The sequence below is a fragment of the Crinia signifera genome, chromosome 6 (assembly GCF_055691185.1).
Source record: "Crinia signifera chromosome 6, ASM5569118v1, whole genome shotgun sequence".
Taxonomy (NCBI): Eukaryota; Metazoa; Chordata; class Amphibia; order Anura; family Myobatrachidae; genus Crinia; species Crinia signifera.
Genome location: NC_139222.1, coordinates 849,456 through 867,326, shown reverse-complemented (window position 1 = coordinate 867,326; position 17,871 = coordinate 849,456). Strand labels below are relative to the sequence as shown.

The following is a 17,871-nucleotide window of genomic DNA, read 5'->3' as shown; positions in this document are numbered from 1 at the left end:
GATTGGAGGAGAGAGGTGGGTGTCAGGGAGCCACTGTAGGACATGTAGGAGAGGGGAGGTGGATGTAGTGCCTATGGTGAGGAAGATGAGCCGTGCAGCAGCAGCACTGAGGACAGATTGGGGGAGAGAGGTGGGTGTCAGGGAGCCAGTGTAGGGCATGTAGGAGAGAGGAGGAGGATGTAGTGTGTATGGTGAGGAAGATGAGCCGGGCAGCAGCACTGAGGACAGATTGGAGGGGAGAGGTGGGTGTCAGGGAGCCAGTGTAGGGCATGTAGGAGAGAGGAGGAGGATGTAGTGTGTATGGTGAGGAAGATGAGCCGGGCAGCAGCACTGAGGACAGATTGGAGGGGAGAGGTGGGTGTCAGGGAGCCAGTGTAGGACATGTAGGAGAGGGGAGGAGGATGTAGTGTGTATGGTGAGGAAGATGAGCCGGGCAGCAGCAGCACTGAGGACAGATTGGGGGAGAGAGGTGGGTGTCAGGGAGCCAGTGTAGGGCATGTAGGAGAGGGGAGGTGGATGTAGTGCCTATGGTGAGGAAGATGAGCCGGGCAGCAGCAGCACTGAGGACAGATTGGGGGAGAGAGGTGGGTGTCAGGGAGCCAGTGTAGGACATGTAGGAGAGGGGAGGTGGATGTAGTGCCTATGGTGAGGAAGATGAGCCGGGCAGCAGCAGCACTGAGGACAGATTGGGGGAGAGAGGTGGGTGTCAGGGAGCCAGTGTAGGGCATGTAGGAGGGGGGAGGTGGATGTAGTGCCTATGGTGAGGAAGATGAGCCGTGCAGCAGCAGCACTGAGGACAGATTGGGGGAGAGAGGTGGGTGTCAGGGAGCCAGTGTAGGGCATGTAGGAGAGAGGAGGAGGATGTAGTGTGTATGGTGAGGAAGATGAGCCGGGCAGCAGCACTGAGGACAGATTGGGGGAGAGAGGTGGGTGTCAGGGAGCCAGTGTAGGGCATGTAGGAGAGGGGAGGTGGATGTAGTGCGTATGGTGAGGAAGATGACCCGCGCAGTAGCAGCAGCACTGAGGACAGATTGGAGGAGAGAGGTGGGTGTCAGGGAGCCACTGTAGGACATGTAGGAGAGGGGAGGTGGATGTAGTGCCTATGGTGAGGAAGATGAGCCGGGCAGCAGCAGCACTGAGGACAGATTGGGGGAGAGAGGTGGGTGTCAGGGAGCCAGTGTAGGGCATGTAGGAGAGAGGAGGAGGATGTAGTGTGTATGGTGAGGAAGATGAGCCGGGCAGCAGCACTGAGGACAGATTGGAGGGGAGAGGTGGGTGTCTGGGAGCCAGTGTAGGACATGTAGGAGAGGGGAGGTGGATGTAGTGCGTATGGTGAGGAAGATGAGCCGGGCAGCAGCACTGAGGACAGATTGGAGGAGAGAGGTGGGTGTCAGGGAGCCAGTGTAGGGCATGTAGGAGAGGGGAGGTGGATGTAGTGCGTATGGTGAGGAAGATGACCCGCGCAGTAGCAGCAGCACTGAGGACAGATTGGAGGAGAGAGGTGGGTGTCAGGGAGCCACTGTAGGACATGTAGGAGAGGGGAGGTGGATGTAGTGCCTATGGTGAGGAAGATGAGCCGGGCAGCAGCAGCACTGAGGACAGATTGGGGGAGAGAGGTGGGTGTCAGGGAGCCAGTGTAGGGCATGTAGGAGAGAGAGGGGAGGTGGATGTAGTACGTATGGTGAGGAAGATGAGCCGTGCAGCAGCAGCACTGAGGACAGATTGGGGGAGAGAGGTGGGTGTCAGGGAGCCAGTGTAGGGCATGTAGGAGAGAGGAGGTAGATGTTGTGCGTATGGTGAGGAAGATGACCCGGGCAGCAGCAGCACTGAGGACAGATTGGGGGAGAGAGGTGGGTGTCAGGGAGCCAGTGTAGGGCATGTAGGAGAGAGGAGGAGGATGTAGTGTGTATGGTGAGGAAGATGAGCCGGGCAGCAGCACTGAGGACAGATTGGAGGGGAGAGGTGGGTGTCTGGGAGCCAGTGTAGGACATGTAGGAGAGGGGAGGTGGATGTAGTGCGTATGGTGAGGAAGATGAGCCGGGCAGCAGCACTGAGGACAGATTGGAGGGGAGAGGTGGGTGTCAGGGACCCAGTGTAGGACATGTAGGAGAGGGGAGGAGGATGTAGTGTGTATGGTGAGGAAGATGAGCCGTGCAGCAGCAGCACTGAGGACAGATTGGGGGAGAGAGGTGGGTGTCAGGGAGCCAGTGTAGGGCATGTAGGAGAGAGGAGGAGGATGTAGTGTGTATGGTGAGGAAGATGAGCTGGGCAGCAGCAGCACTGAGGAGGGGAGAGAGGTGGGTGTCAGGGAGCCAGTGTAGGACATGTAGGAGAGGGGAGGTGGATGTAGTGCGTATGGTGAGGAAGATGAGCCGGGCAGCAGCACTGAGGACAGATTGGAGGAGAGAGGTGGGTGTCAGGGAGCCAGTGTAGGGCATGTAGGAGAGGGGAGGTGGATGTAGTGCGTATGGTGAGGAAGATGACCCGCGCAGTAGCAGCAGCACTGAGGACAGATTGGAGGAGAGAGGTGGGTGTCAGGGAGCCACTGTAGGACATGTAGGAGAGGGGAGGTGGATGTAGTGCCTATGGTGAGGAAGATGAGCCGGGCAGCAGCAGCACTGAGGACAGATTGGGGGAGAGAGGTGGGTGTCAGGGAGCCAGTGTAGGGCATGTAGGAGAGAGAGGGGAGGTGGATGTAGTACGTATGGTGAGGAAGATGAGCCGTGCAGCAGCAGCACTGAGGACAGATTGGGGGAGAGAGGTGGGTGTCAGGGAGCCAGTGTAGGGCATGTAGGAGAGAGGAGGTAGATGTTGTGCGTATGGTGAGGAAGATGACCCGGGCAGCAGCAGCACTGAGGACAGATTGGGGGAGAGAGGTGGGTGTCAGGGAGCCAGTGTAGGGCATGTAGGAGAGAGGAGGAGGATGTAGTGTGTATGGTGAGGAAGATGAGCCGGGCAGCAGCACTGAGGACAGATTGGAGGGGAGAGGTGGGTGTCTGGGAGCCAGTGTAGGACATGTAGGAGAGGGGAGGTGGATGTAGTGCGTATGGTGAGGAAGATGAGCCGGGCAGCAGCACTGAGGACAGATTGGAGGGGAGAGGTGGGTGTCAGGGACCCAGTGTAGGACATGTAGGAGAGGGGAGGAGGATGTAGTGTGTATGGTGAGGAAGATGAGCCGTGCAGCAGCAGCACTGAGGACAGATTGGGGGAGAGAGGTGGGTGTCAGGGAGCCAGTGTAGGGCATGTAGGAGAGAGGAGGAGGATGTAGTGTGTATGGTGAGGAAGATGAGCCGGGCAGCAGCAGCACTGAGGACAGATTGTCAGAGAGCTATGTAGGAGATTACAGTAGTCCAGTCTGGAGATGACCAGAGAGTGGATGAGGGTCTTAGTAGCATCCTGGGTGAGAAAGGGTCCTGGAGATGTGTCTGAGATGGACTGGGGGAGGGGTTGAGTGTGTGTTGTGAAGAAGAGGGAGGAGACAAGTCTCTGGCTAAAGTATACCACATGCTGCTCCCCCTGTATACTAGGACACTTCAGGCTACTCCCACTGTATAGTAGGACACTAAATGGTGCACCCACTTTATAGTAGGATACTTCATACTTCTCTCCCTGTATAGCATACCTCTCAACTTTTGAAAAGGGGGCGTGGCCTCACGGAGTGACGCGAACTTCGGCCACGCCCCCGTTTTCGCCGCTCGTCGGTGCTGAATAGACGCTGTGCGCATGCACACAGCGTCTATTCTCGGCAAGCTCGGGGGGCTCCCAACTGTCCCCCCCACCGCGGGACAATGGCGGCCCCGGGCGGGACGCGGGAACGTCCCCGAATATCGGGACGTTCCCGCGGTAAGCGTGACAGTTGGGAGGTATGGTATAGTAGCAAACAAAACAGTGCATCTGAGAACCACGACTTAACTAATGTACATCATGCAAACTATGCACCATATGAACACCTTTCTAAAGATATCACTGAGCATGTTGATTAGTTTACACTTTACAGCAAAGGGGATACATCATGGGTAGTACAACTGTCATCAAGATGAAATAAATGGTATGTTAGAGAAAAGTAAGCATGAACTTAACCATAAGGAGTAATAAAAATAATAATAATAATAATAAAATGTGAATAAATATAGATGAAAACTGTGAGAAAAAAAAATAAAGAATAAATATAAACTAAGAAGATGTGAAGAAATAAAGAAATAAAATAAGAATAAAAATAGAGACACAAATTGATGACATCAAAAGAATACACATGTGATAATATGTTAGCACTATATATATATATATGTTTGATGCCAGCACGCTGCAGTAACGTGATTTGCTCACTCTTCTCACTTGTTATGATAAAGGTAAGCACATGTATGTACCTTTTATTGCACGTATAACCTTGACAAAGGGGTGTCATATACCCCGAAACGTTGGAAGCTTTTTTGCTGAAAATATATTTTTTCAAAAAATCCCCAGAGTGCCGCTGTTGTCTCTTCACTATCCTGTACTTCTGTTCCTGAAGGCACCTGGGTTACCTGTACTGCTGGAGGAGTGCCAGGCCTACACCTCTACCTCTATATATATATATATATATATATATATATATATATATATATATATATATATATATGTGTGTGTAAAGCTGGGTACACATATGTACAATTTAATTTTTCTTGCGACCGTTCGATCGACCGAATACACGTTCGGCCGTCCGAAACATACGACCGATCTGCGCGTACACATATGTACAATTTTACTTGCGACGTCCGATGTACTCCCGTCCAAACAATCGCAAGAAAAAGATTGTACCACCGTACACACTCTCCCGTTCTGGCTATTCGCACGATAAAAATGTACACAACATTATCATAATGGGCTGGATTTAAAAGAGCATACCAAAACGAGGCGTGATCACGGAACAAAGAATCGTTCGTGTAGTACAGTGAATAGAGCCGTGACTATTCAGATCATTGCTAGCTGTACTGGATATACGTACGTACGTTCGTTCGTCTATCGGTGCATTTGGGCCTTTTTAATCATGAGCTTGAGGAGAAGGAAGGCTCGTGCGTGCATTTTGGCTGCTATGGCCATTAGATTGCGGGCTATTAAAAAAAGAAAAAGGACCAAGAATCGGAGCTGCTGGACCAGAGACTGGCTTCTGAGGAGAGACACCTTCTCCCACATGCCATTGCTACAGGAGATACGGGAGAACAATCCTGATGATTTCAGGAATTATCTCCGTATGGATGACGCTACCTTTATGGAGCTGCTGACACTGGTTACCCCTTTAATAGAGAGAGAGGACACCTATTTCAGGAGGCCCATTTCTGCAGAGCAGAGACTGGTGGCAACGCTGCGTTACCTGGCAACAGGCAGGACCCTTGCCGACCTGAGATTCACCACCGCAATATCATCTCAAGCGCTGGGGTTGATAATACCAGACACCTGTGATGCCATCGTCCAAGTTCTTCAGGACAAATACATGAAGGTAAATATGGAAATTACATACATGTCCCCCATATGTATAGCTGTGCACATACCTGTACCCTATATGTATATCTTTACAATGCCTGTTGATTTAATCTTTTACACCAGTGGGTGGGGGGTCATTTTGATAAGGCGGGTAATAGCTTTGAGGCTGCAATGGGGGAGGGCTGATGGGTCTAAAATCAACCAAACAGATTATTAATACGCATATACTTTTATATTGCAGTTTCCATCGACCAAGGAGGAGTGGCAAAATATTGCACGTGATTTCCGTGATCTTTGGAATTTCCCTAATTGTGGTGGAGCTATCGATGGCAAACACGTCAGGATCATGCCCCCTGCAAAGAGTGGATCTTTTTATTATAATTATAAGGGGTTCTTCAGCATTGTTCTAATGGCCATCGCTAATGCCCGATACGAGTTTGTATTTGTGGACATTGGGAAAAATGGTAGAGTTTCAGATGGAGGAGCCCTGGAGAATACCTTTTTCCACGACCAACTGAAAAAAAATGAACTGAATCTGCCAGAGCGGACTGAAAATGAGCACGGTTTGAACTTTGTTTTTGTGGCGGATGAGGCCTTTGCATTGCACCCTAATGTCCTTAAACCCTACCCACAAAGGGCACTGAACAGGGAACGACGCATTTTTAACTATCGCCTGTCACGTGCCAGGCGAGTGGTTGAAAATGCGTTTGGGATTCTGAGTAATAAATTCAGAATTTTTCACAGTGCCATCAATCTGCGCCTAGATAAGATTGACAAAGTGGTGCTGGCCTGTTGTGTGCTGCACAACTACATGCGCAGAAAAGCGGTGCACACACAACAACTGGGGGCTACAGTGGACGAGAGCCAAGTTGTTGACGAGCCTATTGGTCTGACAGCTTTGGCAACTAATTTAAACACCAGAAATGCATCAACGCAAGCAAAGTTGTCAAGAGACGAGTACTTGAATTATTTCAATGGTGTTGGGGCTGTGGAGTGGCAGAATGACATGATTGCTTAAAAATGTACCTTTTTGTCATTGTAAATATATTGTTTTTTGGTGTGTAATAATCAATATTTTGCCAATAAAATTTGTATACTCACAGTTCCGCACAAGTTGTCCTCTGCGTCTTCTTGCAGCAAGGAGGGGGAGGTGGAGGCCGAATCACGGCAAGTGAGTGGTAGTACTCAGGTGCCAGGCATTCCAGGAGGGCACAATGCCACGGCACCTGGAGTGCAGACTGTACCCAGTACTGGTGTTTATGTATACTGGTGTTTATGTACTAGCAAGTAGTTGCTCCACCACACCTATTTCTATGCCAATTTCTCCTGGTACTTTGTACGTATGTATATCTGTGCCCTATAGTCACCCTGCATGGTAAATGATATTTTCACACGGACACCAACTAGATTACAGAATTTTTAATTTTTATATAAATTATTAACTTATAAACTTATAAAAAATATAACATAAATAACAAGTAAATAAATAATAAAGAAATACTTAAACATAAAAATATTTAAAACAATAATGCACTTAAATAAACTATATAAAATATTTACATATGGTGGTAAACTTGTCCCACCCCATAATCCCCTGTATCCATCGGTGGTTGGGAGGGAGATGGACTTTCCAATAAACTCTGGAAGGGGCCACCAGGTGGACCTGGTGGGAGCGTATTAGCCAACGTTGCCGGTTGGTGCTGCCTTTGCCCAGTTGGTGGCTGTAAATGTTGATACTGGGGATATTGCACCGGGTGAAATACCGCTTGTTGGGGTATAGGAGCTGGGCTGATGGGTTGAAATTCAACCCTAGGCAGAGGGGTCTCATCGGTGAGACGTGTGTTCCGGGACAGAGTCCCCACACGGGCCCGGTACAGCGTCTCATAAAATATGCGCTCTACCTCCACCCTTGTAGCCGGGTCCAACTTTCGCAAATTGTCAGCTAATACACTCCCCACCCGGTCCGCATCATCCTCATCCATGCTCATCAATCTGTTGGCAGACTCCAGGATCTTGGTGGTTGCCACGTCCGCAGCATCTGGAGTCTGCCTCGGCCTTTTGCGCCCTCTTCTTGATGGCGCTTCTGCTGGAGGTTGAGCGCTTGTTTGCGGTTCAGCGCTGGTCATGGCGGTTGGTGTGGGGGTGGAGCAGAGGGCCGGTGAAGGCAGCTGTGATGCCACCTCCAGCGATGCCGAAGATTCATCCTCGGCAAATAGCGATGGCTGTAACAAAACAAGATGACAATGATGTATCACTATCGATTTTTAAGACTTCCATATATTTTTATATCTACGCAGAAGAACGCAGCCCATACACCACCATGTTGCTGCCATGGATGAAAGTGAGCTAGTTGAAGAGGCGTTATGACTGGCATCTCTGGAAACTAATTATTTAGATACCAGACATACCAAATACTAATTTAAACACCAGAAATGCATCTATGCGTGCTAAATTAACAGGGATGAATACATGCAGTATTTTATTGGTGTTGGCGCTGTGGATTGGCAGAATGATATTATTCCGTTAATTTTAGACAACAAAAAATATTACAATAATCCGCGCCAGAAAGACTACAACAGAGAGGTCAGTTGCAGGGGGCGATACCCCCCCTTTTCATTTTACATGTTCACAATTTTTATACTGTACTTGCTGTTATATTTATCTGGTTTAAAAAAAATTTTTTTAAATAAAATACGTCTACTTACTGTGCCGCAAATGGTGTCATCAGAAAGCTCTTGGTTGCACGCGGAGGTGGAGGGGGCAGGCTGGTTCCTTGTAGTGTTGCTGACCGAATCCCTGGGCAGCTCCTGGTCCACCGTGAAGGCCAGCAGGTCGTAGTACCACAGCCTGGGCACATAGACTTGGTCTGCCCCTGCCCCAGACCGCTTTGAGGACTCCACCTTATTTAGTTCCTTTTTAAATACGGTCCTCATATTAGCGATCCGAGTCCGGACCCACTCTACATTTGCTGTGGGGTAGTAGGTCTGGCTCACCCTCACCAGCTCCTCCAGAGCAGATAGCCTCTTCTGCCGATTCGAATGGTCTTTGGATTTGGTATTCCAGAGACAATTCTGATCCCTGTAGGCCTCAATGAAGTCCTTCATAAATTCGACATTTTTTTCTGCCATGGTTGAATTTCTGTTCCAAAAAATAAAATAAAAAGGCATATTATTTTCTTGATACACAAAGCACACCATAAACCATTTAATGTACAGGTGTTCAGTCTGTGGGACACTAGATATACTGTAGCTATAGTACAGGAGTTGAAACTCTGTGGGACATAGGATACACGGTCACTACAAGCCCCAGCATACCCATGGCCCACAGATTGAAGTCCCTGTCATAGAAAACTACACATTTTGTTTTAATACTCACCGAAATAATTGTCGATACAGTCCGGAAAATTCGCTGCGCTGCTCCGATCAATCCAACAGCAACGACGGAATATTCTTTCGTGCTGAACGTGGCTTGAAACACAGTGATTGGATGAGCACACGAATCTCCGCCCCACTCACGTGCTTCGCGTCACACAGACACGGGACATCGAGGAGCCATGTCGGAGGGTCTGGCGCCACCGCATATGGGGGAGGCCAGTACAGAACCTACAGAACCTTTGTTTTCCAATTCAGCACTGATAACAACAGATAAAGAAATCGCTGACAACAAGGAGAAAAAAGTGACGCGCGCATCCGCCATGTCATCTGCAGAGGTGGAACTGATGGTCAAAATGCTGGATAGAAGGGACTACGATTGTTCGAGAAAAACATACCCCAAGACAAATTATAGAAAAGAAATTATTATGCAGCGTGTATGCAAGGAGATAAAGGAGAAGTTTGGGAAAAGAAGGTCCAAATACCAGCTCCAAAAACGGTGGTCGGACCTGAAGCACAAGGAGCAGGCCAAGCTCAAGAAAATTCGTGGAATTATTAAAAGAAGTGAGTCCAATGCCCTAGGTAGCTTTATTAATATACTGTCATGATCCATTACATTTTGTGTGTTTTGCTGACATGTTGCTTGTTTTTACTCAGAGGAAATCCATCCCAGGAGAAGACATGAGGAAGGCAGAGACAGGGCCTCCAACCTAAAAATAAAGAAGGAGAGTACAACAGGTAAGGTTTTGTACCAGCACACCAACAGAACAACACATGTTTTATACACACAACAAGGGGTAGTAATATGTCACTTTACCTTGTCACTATAGATGATATCCAGGCTGCGCAGCCGATGGAAGGGACCGCAGAGGGCCACCAAGTGATTGCGATCACCAGCAGTGTAGATGGTGAGTGTATACTGCAAATCATCTTTATGGGATAGTGACGTATCATTTGTGGAAAGGTAAACCTTTCTTTATCTGTACTTATTATAGATATCATCGAGATTTCAGATGTCAGTGCAGAGGGGGAGAAGAACACACCATCACCTGACACGTCCAGCGACGAAAGCACAATGCAAGAAAACATGACACAAGTCCATAAATGTCTACAAGAACTTAGCGGGAAAGTCCATACCGTAGCCCAAAAAATTTCAAAAATCCAAAAAGGCGTAGCAGTAGTACACTCTTTATATGAGAAAATTTACAACGGTTTGCATTGTAAAGTCAAAAAATAGTTTGTGTACTTTATTTAACTTTTTTTCTCCTTCTTGTTTATTTGGAGGCCAGAAGCATGGTGCATGTCGTGGCAAGCAGTCTCACGGCAGCAACGCATCCCATGTGAGCAGGCCGGGATGTTCCCATGTGATGCGTTGCTGCCGTGGGACCGCTTTCCACTACATACACCACCATGTTCAAATGTGTTTTTATGTTTTTTGGATGGGTGGGCTTTCCTGCTAAACCTTCACACGTGGCACTTATGTCATGGCAAGCAGTCCCACGGCAGCAACGCATCACATGTGAGCAGGCCGGGATGTTCCCATGTGATGCGTTGCTGCCGTGGGACCGCTTTCCACTACATACACCACCATGTTCAAATGTGTTTTTATGTTTTTTGGGTGGGTGGGCGTTCCTGCTACACCTTAACGCAAGCACCTGTATAGAGAAAATATGTCCATTTGCACATTTAGATTTTGGCAGGTACCACAGCTGATATACTGCATGTTTTTTGGATGGGTGGGCTTTCCTGCTAAACCTTCACACGTGGCACTTATGTCATGGCAAGCAGTCCCACGGCAGCAACGCATCACGTGTGAGCAGGCCGGGATGTTCCCATGTGATGCGTTGCTGCCGTGGGACCGCTTTCCACTACATACACCACCATGTTCAAATGTGTTTTTATGTTTTTTGGGTGGGTGGGCGTTCCTGCTACACCTTAACGCAAGCACCTGTATAGAGAAAATATGTCCATTTGCACATTTAGATTTTGGCAGGTACCACAGCTGATATACTGCATGTTTTTTGGATGGGTGGGCTTTCCTGCTAAACCTTCACACGTGGCACTTATGTCATGGCAAGCAGTCCCACGGCAGCAACGCATCACATGTGAGCAGGCCGGGATGTTCCCATGTGATGCGTTGCTGCCGTGGGACCGCTTTCCACTACATACACCACCATGTTCAAATGTGTTTTTATGTTTTTTGGGTGGGTGGGCTTTCCTGCTAAACCTTCACACGTGGCACTTATGTCATGGCAAGCAGTCCCACGGCAGCAACGCATCACATGTGAGCAGGCCGGGATGTTCCCATGTGATGCGTTGCTGCCGTGGGACCGCTTTCCACTACATACACCACCATGTTCAAATGTGTTTTTATGTTTTTTGGGTGGGTGGGCGTTCCTGCTACACCTTAATGCAAGCACCTGTATGTGATATACTCTGTTCAGGTCCGACCACCCAAATAAACAAAGTGTTCACAGTATTTTTTGTCAGTATTTCTTAATAAATGTTAAGTGTTTATGCAGAACAATGAACATCACATATCTATCTATCTATCTATCTATCTATCTATCTATCTATCTATCTTCTATAACTATATCTGTCAGGAATGCACACACAACGATTATTTATTTCAAAAGGAATGCACACACAACGAATATTCTTTAACAGCATGGCGCGGAAAGTACGGGGGAGAAGACTTCCTGTTGTTTACATGCTGCGCTGATGGAGGGATGACGCAGCTAGTCAACACCCACATGGGCGTGCTGCTTTTGGGAGGAATGATCGCAGGAACGGGCTGCATATCGATCGAACGTGCGTACACATGTCACTTTTCTTTCGATATGGAGCCGTCCTGTCGGAAGAATATTAAGCAGCAAAGAACCTGCGACCGACCGACCGTGGACGGCCAAGAGCGTTTTTGGCCGTTTATCGATCGCAACGAAGGGATCGGGACAGCGTACACATATATACAATCGAACGGCCGTTCGTCCGCAGATCGGAAGAACGGCCCGACGATTGTACATATGTGTACCCAGCTTTATATGTGTTGTGGCCGGCTCTCCAACCTAAATTCAGCTGCAAGCGATGCCTGGGTGCACACTGAGAGAACGCGCTGGCGCTCTTAAGGTACATATACAGTGGAGAAGTGGCACTCCCCGGACTTCAGAAAAAAGCGACACCAGGCCTTTTACTGGGTCAACGTTTCAATTGCGGTTATGAAATTTTCATCAGGACAACCAGAAACATAGAAAATACACAATTTATACTTACATGTCAGAAGAACAAACAAACACATGATCCCCGGCCAGCTCCCACGCCGCCGCGTCCTCCGGGCCGCCTTAAGATGACGTCACCTAGTGACTGGGGTGTGCGTCACTGGCATGCGCCAGGACGATGCCTCGTTGCTGGGCTGCACATCAAGCTCAGGCATAGACGCCGGGCATTACTATGGTAACGTCGGCTGACAGAAGCAGGAGGCGGAAATGTATTGGCCGTAACTTCACTGCGGAGTACAGCGCATAATGTTAAGTCTGCCGTGACGGAGATAGTCAAGGCGACTAGAAATAGTCGTTAAAGATTAACTCGTTTTACTCTGTGTAATATATGTTATTATTCTCTGTGCACTGTGTACCATTATAATTATTATGTTGTTGAGATATTTCTCCCTTCCAGCTCCCCCCAATGCCGCGATTACCCCTTCACCTTGACGATCTCTGCTACGGCAGACTTAACATTATGCGCTGTACTCCGCAGTGAAGTTACAGCCAATACATTTCCGCCTCCTGCTACTGTCAGCCGGCGTTACCATAGTAACGCCCGGCGTCTATGCCTGAGCTTGGCGTGCAGCCCAGCAACGAGGCAGCGTCCTGGCGCATGCCAGTGACGCACACCCCAGTCACTAGGTGACGTCATCTTAAGGCAGCCTGGAGGACGCGGCGGCGTGGGATCTGGCCGGGATCATGTGTTTGTTTGTTCTTCTGACATGTACGTATAAATTGTGTATTTTCTATGTTTCTGGTTGTCCTGATGAAATATATATATATATATATCCTGGAACAGGCTGGCACTCACTTCCAGATTGTGTATATGCCTGGGGTAGCTCTCCAATGGTCCCTTGACGGAGCCATACAATACATCCACAAATAAAGATAGCACTCACCAGGGCAATACGTGCTGCTGTGTTTATTCCATCAGCAGATCATACACAAATACCGGTACATGTCAGGTCGACGTTTCGCCCTTACTCATGACCACATCAAAGACAGACTTTTGAAACGTCGACCTGACATGTATGTATTTGTGTATGATCTGCTGATGGAATAAACACAGCAGCACGTATTGCCCTGGTGAGTGCTATCTTTATTTGTGGATATATATATATAGACTGAGGCAGGCTGTATTATTTATTATTATTAGTTGTGGCACTTTACCTGCCACCTGTGGCTGCCCCTCAGAGTCAGTCAGTCTGGTGCTGCTGCCGCCGCTGCCCGTCAGATCCGGCTCCCCAGCCCAGCGCATAAACATTCCTGCGCGCTGCTGCTGCTGGGGAGCATCATGTGGGCAGGCAGCGCTGCCATAGTTCCTCCAGAACGCGGGAGCAGCTGTGTGCGCTCGCGCATGCGCACCAGCCCTCCCGCGGCCATTTTAACTTTGGAAGCCGCCGAGGATGGCCGCTGCCATCTTTAATTAGGGCATAGTGCTGCGGCCCAGCACGGAGATAGGGAGGGTGAGCGGCCACTTTTGATCTAAAATGTGCCGGCCCACCGGGAAACGGCCCTGTTTCCCGGTTGGCCAATCCGCCCCTGCTTGCACCCCTGCTAATGCAGCTCCCCTGTATAGTAAGATACCACATACTGCTCCTCCTGTATAGTAGGGCACCACAGGCTGCTCTCCCTGTAAAGTAGGACACCATAGGCTCGCTCTCCACCTGTATAGTAGAACACCACATGCTGCTCCCACTGTATAGTAGGACACCACATGCTGCTCCCCCTGTAAAGTAGGACATCACAGGCCCGCTCTCCCCCTTTATAGTAGGACACCACAGACTACTCAACCTGTATTGTTGCACAGTACATGCTCATTCACCTGTATATTGACTGAGGCACTACATGCGACTCCTCCTGTATAATAGGTTCCATTACCTGACCGATAAACTAACGCTCCGTTCTCGAAAGGTAGTGCCTAGTTCCTTCTCTTGAGGACTACACATCCCAGAATGCTTTGCCACAGTTCTAGTTTTCCAAACAAGCAATACGGTGGCAATGCATGCTGGGACTTGTAGTTTCACCCAGAGTATTCGGAGAAGTGGTAATTATCGATCCCTCACATGCTATATGTTCTATTATACATATATATATATATATATATATATATATATATATATATATATATATAAAAAATGCTGTTACTATACAGAGAGGCGAGGTAATGGCATCACAAGGCAAACAGGAAATGTAATCATCAGGCAATGACGTCACGTACACAATAGCGTCATCACCGTGACCTGGAGGAGCGGGGACTGCAGCCTGTGTCCCCCCCTCATTATTATATCCTATCCCCACATACTCACCCGGAGGCCGCCATACCCCACTTCTCTCTGCGGTCCAAAGTACTTCCGGGATGTGCGTTCCACGATACTTCCGGGCGGTGCGGTTCAAGTTACTTCCGCGATGTGCGTTCCAGGATAGTTCCTGCCTGTGAGATCCAAAGTACTTCGGGGATGTGCGTTCCAGGATACTTCCGGGCGGTGCGGTCCAAACACCGGAAGTGTTATGACGTCACATGTAGAGTGTTCTTTGTGGATTTCTGAGGACCGGTACTAGCTGCAGGTAGTACAGGGGGAGCAGCATGTAGTGTCCTACCATATACAGGGGGTGCTGCCTGTGGTTTCGTACTATACATTAGGAGCAGCATGTAAGTAACTACTATACAGGGGGAGCAGCATGTAGTGTCCTACTATACAGTTTGTGCAGCATGTGGTGTCCTATTATACAGGGGGCACAGCCTGCGGTGTCCTACTATACAGGGGGAGCGGTCTGTGGTGTCCTACTATACAGGGGGAACGGCCTGTGGTGTCCTACTATACAGGGGGAGCTGCCTGTGGTGTCCTATTATAAAGGGGGAGCGGCCTGTGATGTCCTATTATACAGGGGGAGCTGCCTGTGGTGTCCTTCTATACGGAGGGAGCAGCCTGTGGTGTCCTACTAGACAGGGGGAGCAGCCTCTGGTGTCGCAATGTAACAAAGCAATGAGGAAGGCTAGTCAGATGCTTGGTTGCATAGGGAGAGGTATCAGCAGCAGAAAAAAAGAAGTAATAATGCCACTGTATAGGTCATTGGTACGACCTCATCTGGAATACTGTGTCCAGTTCTGGAGGCCATATCTTCAGAAGGATATAAATACATTGGAGAGTGTACAAAGAAGGGCAACTAAAATGGTGCATGGATCTGGAGACATATGAAGAACAAGCAAATATCTTGAAAGCACAATTCACAGCAAAAGGATATGATCCAGATAAAGTGGAAAATGCCTTGAGAGAAGGGGCCCAACTGGATAGAGTGGAGGCTATCAAGAAGGGACCAAAGAGGAAGAAGGAGAAACTAATGGGAGTACCCTTTATCACAAAATTCAACTCCCAACATAAACAAATCGAGCAAATAATTAAGAAACATTGGGGCATACTGAAAAGCGACCCGTTGTTGGAGAAGCATGTGGGATCTATGCCTAAATTTATATACAGGAAGGCTGATAATATAAAAAACATGGTAGTGAGAAGTGCCATAAATGTACCAAAGAATGGAAATAACATAAAATCTAAAGGCTTCTACAGATGTGGCACTTGTAGCATCTGTAAAGTATGTAAATCCAATAGCAGTAAGATCCCTGAGTACAAATCAAATCAAACAGGAGAAAGCTTTTTAATAAAGGATTTTATCACATGTGATTCGAAGTATTGTATTTACATGCTAAGTTGTTCGTGTGATAAACAGTACATAGGGAAGACCTCTAGAGCCTTAAAAATACGGCTTGCTGAACATGTGAGGAACATTAGAAAAGGGGTAGAAACACATAATGTATCACAGCACTTTAAAATGCATCATGGAAGTGACCCCAGCCAGATCAAAGCTTTTTGTGGAATTAGGGTCATTAATCCAAACTGGAGAAGGGATGACAGAGATGTCAGACTTTCACAGATGGAAATGCGCCTGATTTACAATATGAAAACTCTGGTTCCCCGCGGCTTAAACGCCGACTTTGAGTTAAAATGTTTTCTCACATAAACTGCATATTTTTTGAGGTGCCCTCTTTTTAAGTGTCTAATTATTCTCCTTGTATTTTTTCTATGTGCGATGGTATGGTGTGATGACCCTTGAATATGGGACTTATACAAATGGGAGAATCCCCTGCTCCGTGATACCGGAAGTTGACATGGTATCTAGGAGATCAAGCTGTTTGCGTTCCATCTACAACAGGAAACTCCGGAATACAGCGCAATCCGGAAGTAACAGCAATCTGTCCTGACACGCATATGCGTTACATAGGACGGATGTGACGCCCATCCCCGGAAACGGAAGTACGGGAGATGAACGCCGCACCGCATGAATGGAGGAAATTATGAACTGGACTCCGTAATTGTAATTTAAAAAGTTGTAATGAATTTTTGTGTATATATATTTACTAACGCCAGCCATTATTATTATTGGGGATGTTTTATAAATTGATTTTTTAACATGTAGGATATTTTTGTATGGAATTAGGTAATGATGAAGTAGGGACTCTGTGATTTTTTTAGCCGGGTTTTAGACGTGACCGGGAGGCTGTAGGGTATATAAACCCCCCCCGGGATCATTTTAATGTTACACCCTGAGGAAGAACAAACTGTGTTTGAAACGCGTTGGTGTGCTTGAAGGATTTTATGCTGGACCCCTATCTTCTGTCCTTTCAACATCTGTGGACTCGCCGCCCCTGACTAGCCCCCATTCCGGGTGAGGGTTGTAGGACGAGGCTGTGCTTTGAAGATGTGGAGTGTCCTGTTTTATTATTAAAGTGTGAACTTTTTACTTGAAAATTTGCAAGTGTCCCAGAGTCTGCTTCATCTCAGCAAAAGAAACCTTTGGATGCATATAGGGCATTTACCCTAGGTGAGTCCTGTTCCAAAAGTACATATGTTGATGATCGTGTAGAAAAGAAACCTTGAAGTGAACCTCTCCTAGCTAGTCTGGGTGAGTGTCTTTGGTGTTTGACCATCTAGTGGGAATTTACTGTATACCGATGGTAACCGAGAGATTTCTCTTTCTTTTCCTGGTGGCCTGAGTATCCTGGATGTGAATATCCTATTGAAAAATATTTTCAGAAAGAATCCTGTGAACAGCGCTGAAGGGATCCACTTCCTTTTGTTGTATAAAATGGTGCATGGCCCACATCACAAAACTTACCTGGATAGACTAAAAGATCTTAACATGTATAGTTTGGAGCAGAGAAGGGAAAGGGGGGACATGATAGAAATCTTCAAATATATCAAGGGTTTTAACATAGTACAGGAGGGAAATTTTCTTCAAAGGAAAACAAGTAATAAAACACGAGGACATGCACTGAAGCTGGAGGGAGGTAGGTTCAGGGGAAATGTTAGGAATTACTTCACAGAAAGGGTAGTGGATAAGTGGAATAGCCTCCCATCAGAGGTGGTAGAGGCTAAGACAGTAGAACAATGTAAACATGCTTGGGATAGGCATATGAATATCCTTACAAAGAAATAAGGATTAAAAAGGGTTGTTTACCTGAAGGGTAAAAAGGGGCAGACTAGATGGGCCAAATGGTTCTTATCTGCCGTCACATTCTATGTTTCTATACAGGGGGAGCAGCCTGTGGTGTCCTACCATACAGGGGGAGCAGCCTCTGGTGTCCTACTATACAGAGGGAGCAGCCTCTGGTGTTCTACTATACAAGTGTAGCGGCATGTGGTGTCCTACTAGACAGGGGAAGCAGCCTGTGGTGTCCTACTATACAGGTGTAACAGCATGTGGTGCCCTATACAGAGGGA

At 47.8% G+C, this 17,871-nt stretch overlaps 2 protein-coding genes across 8 annotated transcripts in view; one reads left to right on the top strand and one right to left on the bottom strand.

Annotated features, from left to right (window-relative positions):
- LOC146009804 (uncharacterized) overlaps positions 1-14,508 on the bottom strand; it is a 57,080-nt gene extending 42,572 nt beyond the window's left edge. For 2 of the 4 annotated variants that reach the window (XM_083150281.1, XM_083150284.1), the window contains exon 1: positions 14,401-14,508. The gene's annotated coding sequence lies outside the window, so the exon portion shown is untranslated. Of the gene's footprint in view, positions 1-13,916; positions 14,028-14,400 lie in introns of those variants that run through there. The other 2 variants (XM_083150282.1, XM_083150283.1) reach the window with 2 other exon arrangements.
- A 91-nt stretch (positions 14,509-14,599) lies between these two features.
- LOC146009820 (uncharacterized) overlaps positions 14,600-17,871 on the top strand; it is a 40,406-nt gene continuing 37,134 nt past the window's right edge. For 2 of the 4 annotated variants that reach the window (XM_083150329.1, XM_083150325.1), the window contains exon 1: positions 14,600-14,744. The gene's annotated coding sequence lies outside the window, so the exon portion shown is untranslated. The other 2 variants (XM_083150328.1, XM_083150326.1) reach the window with 2 other exon arrangements.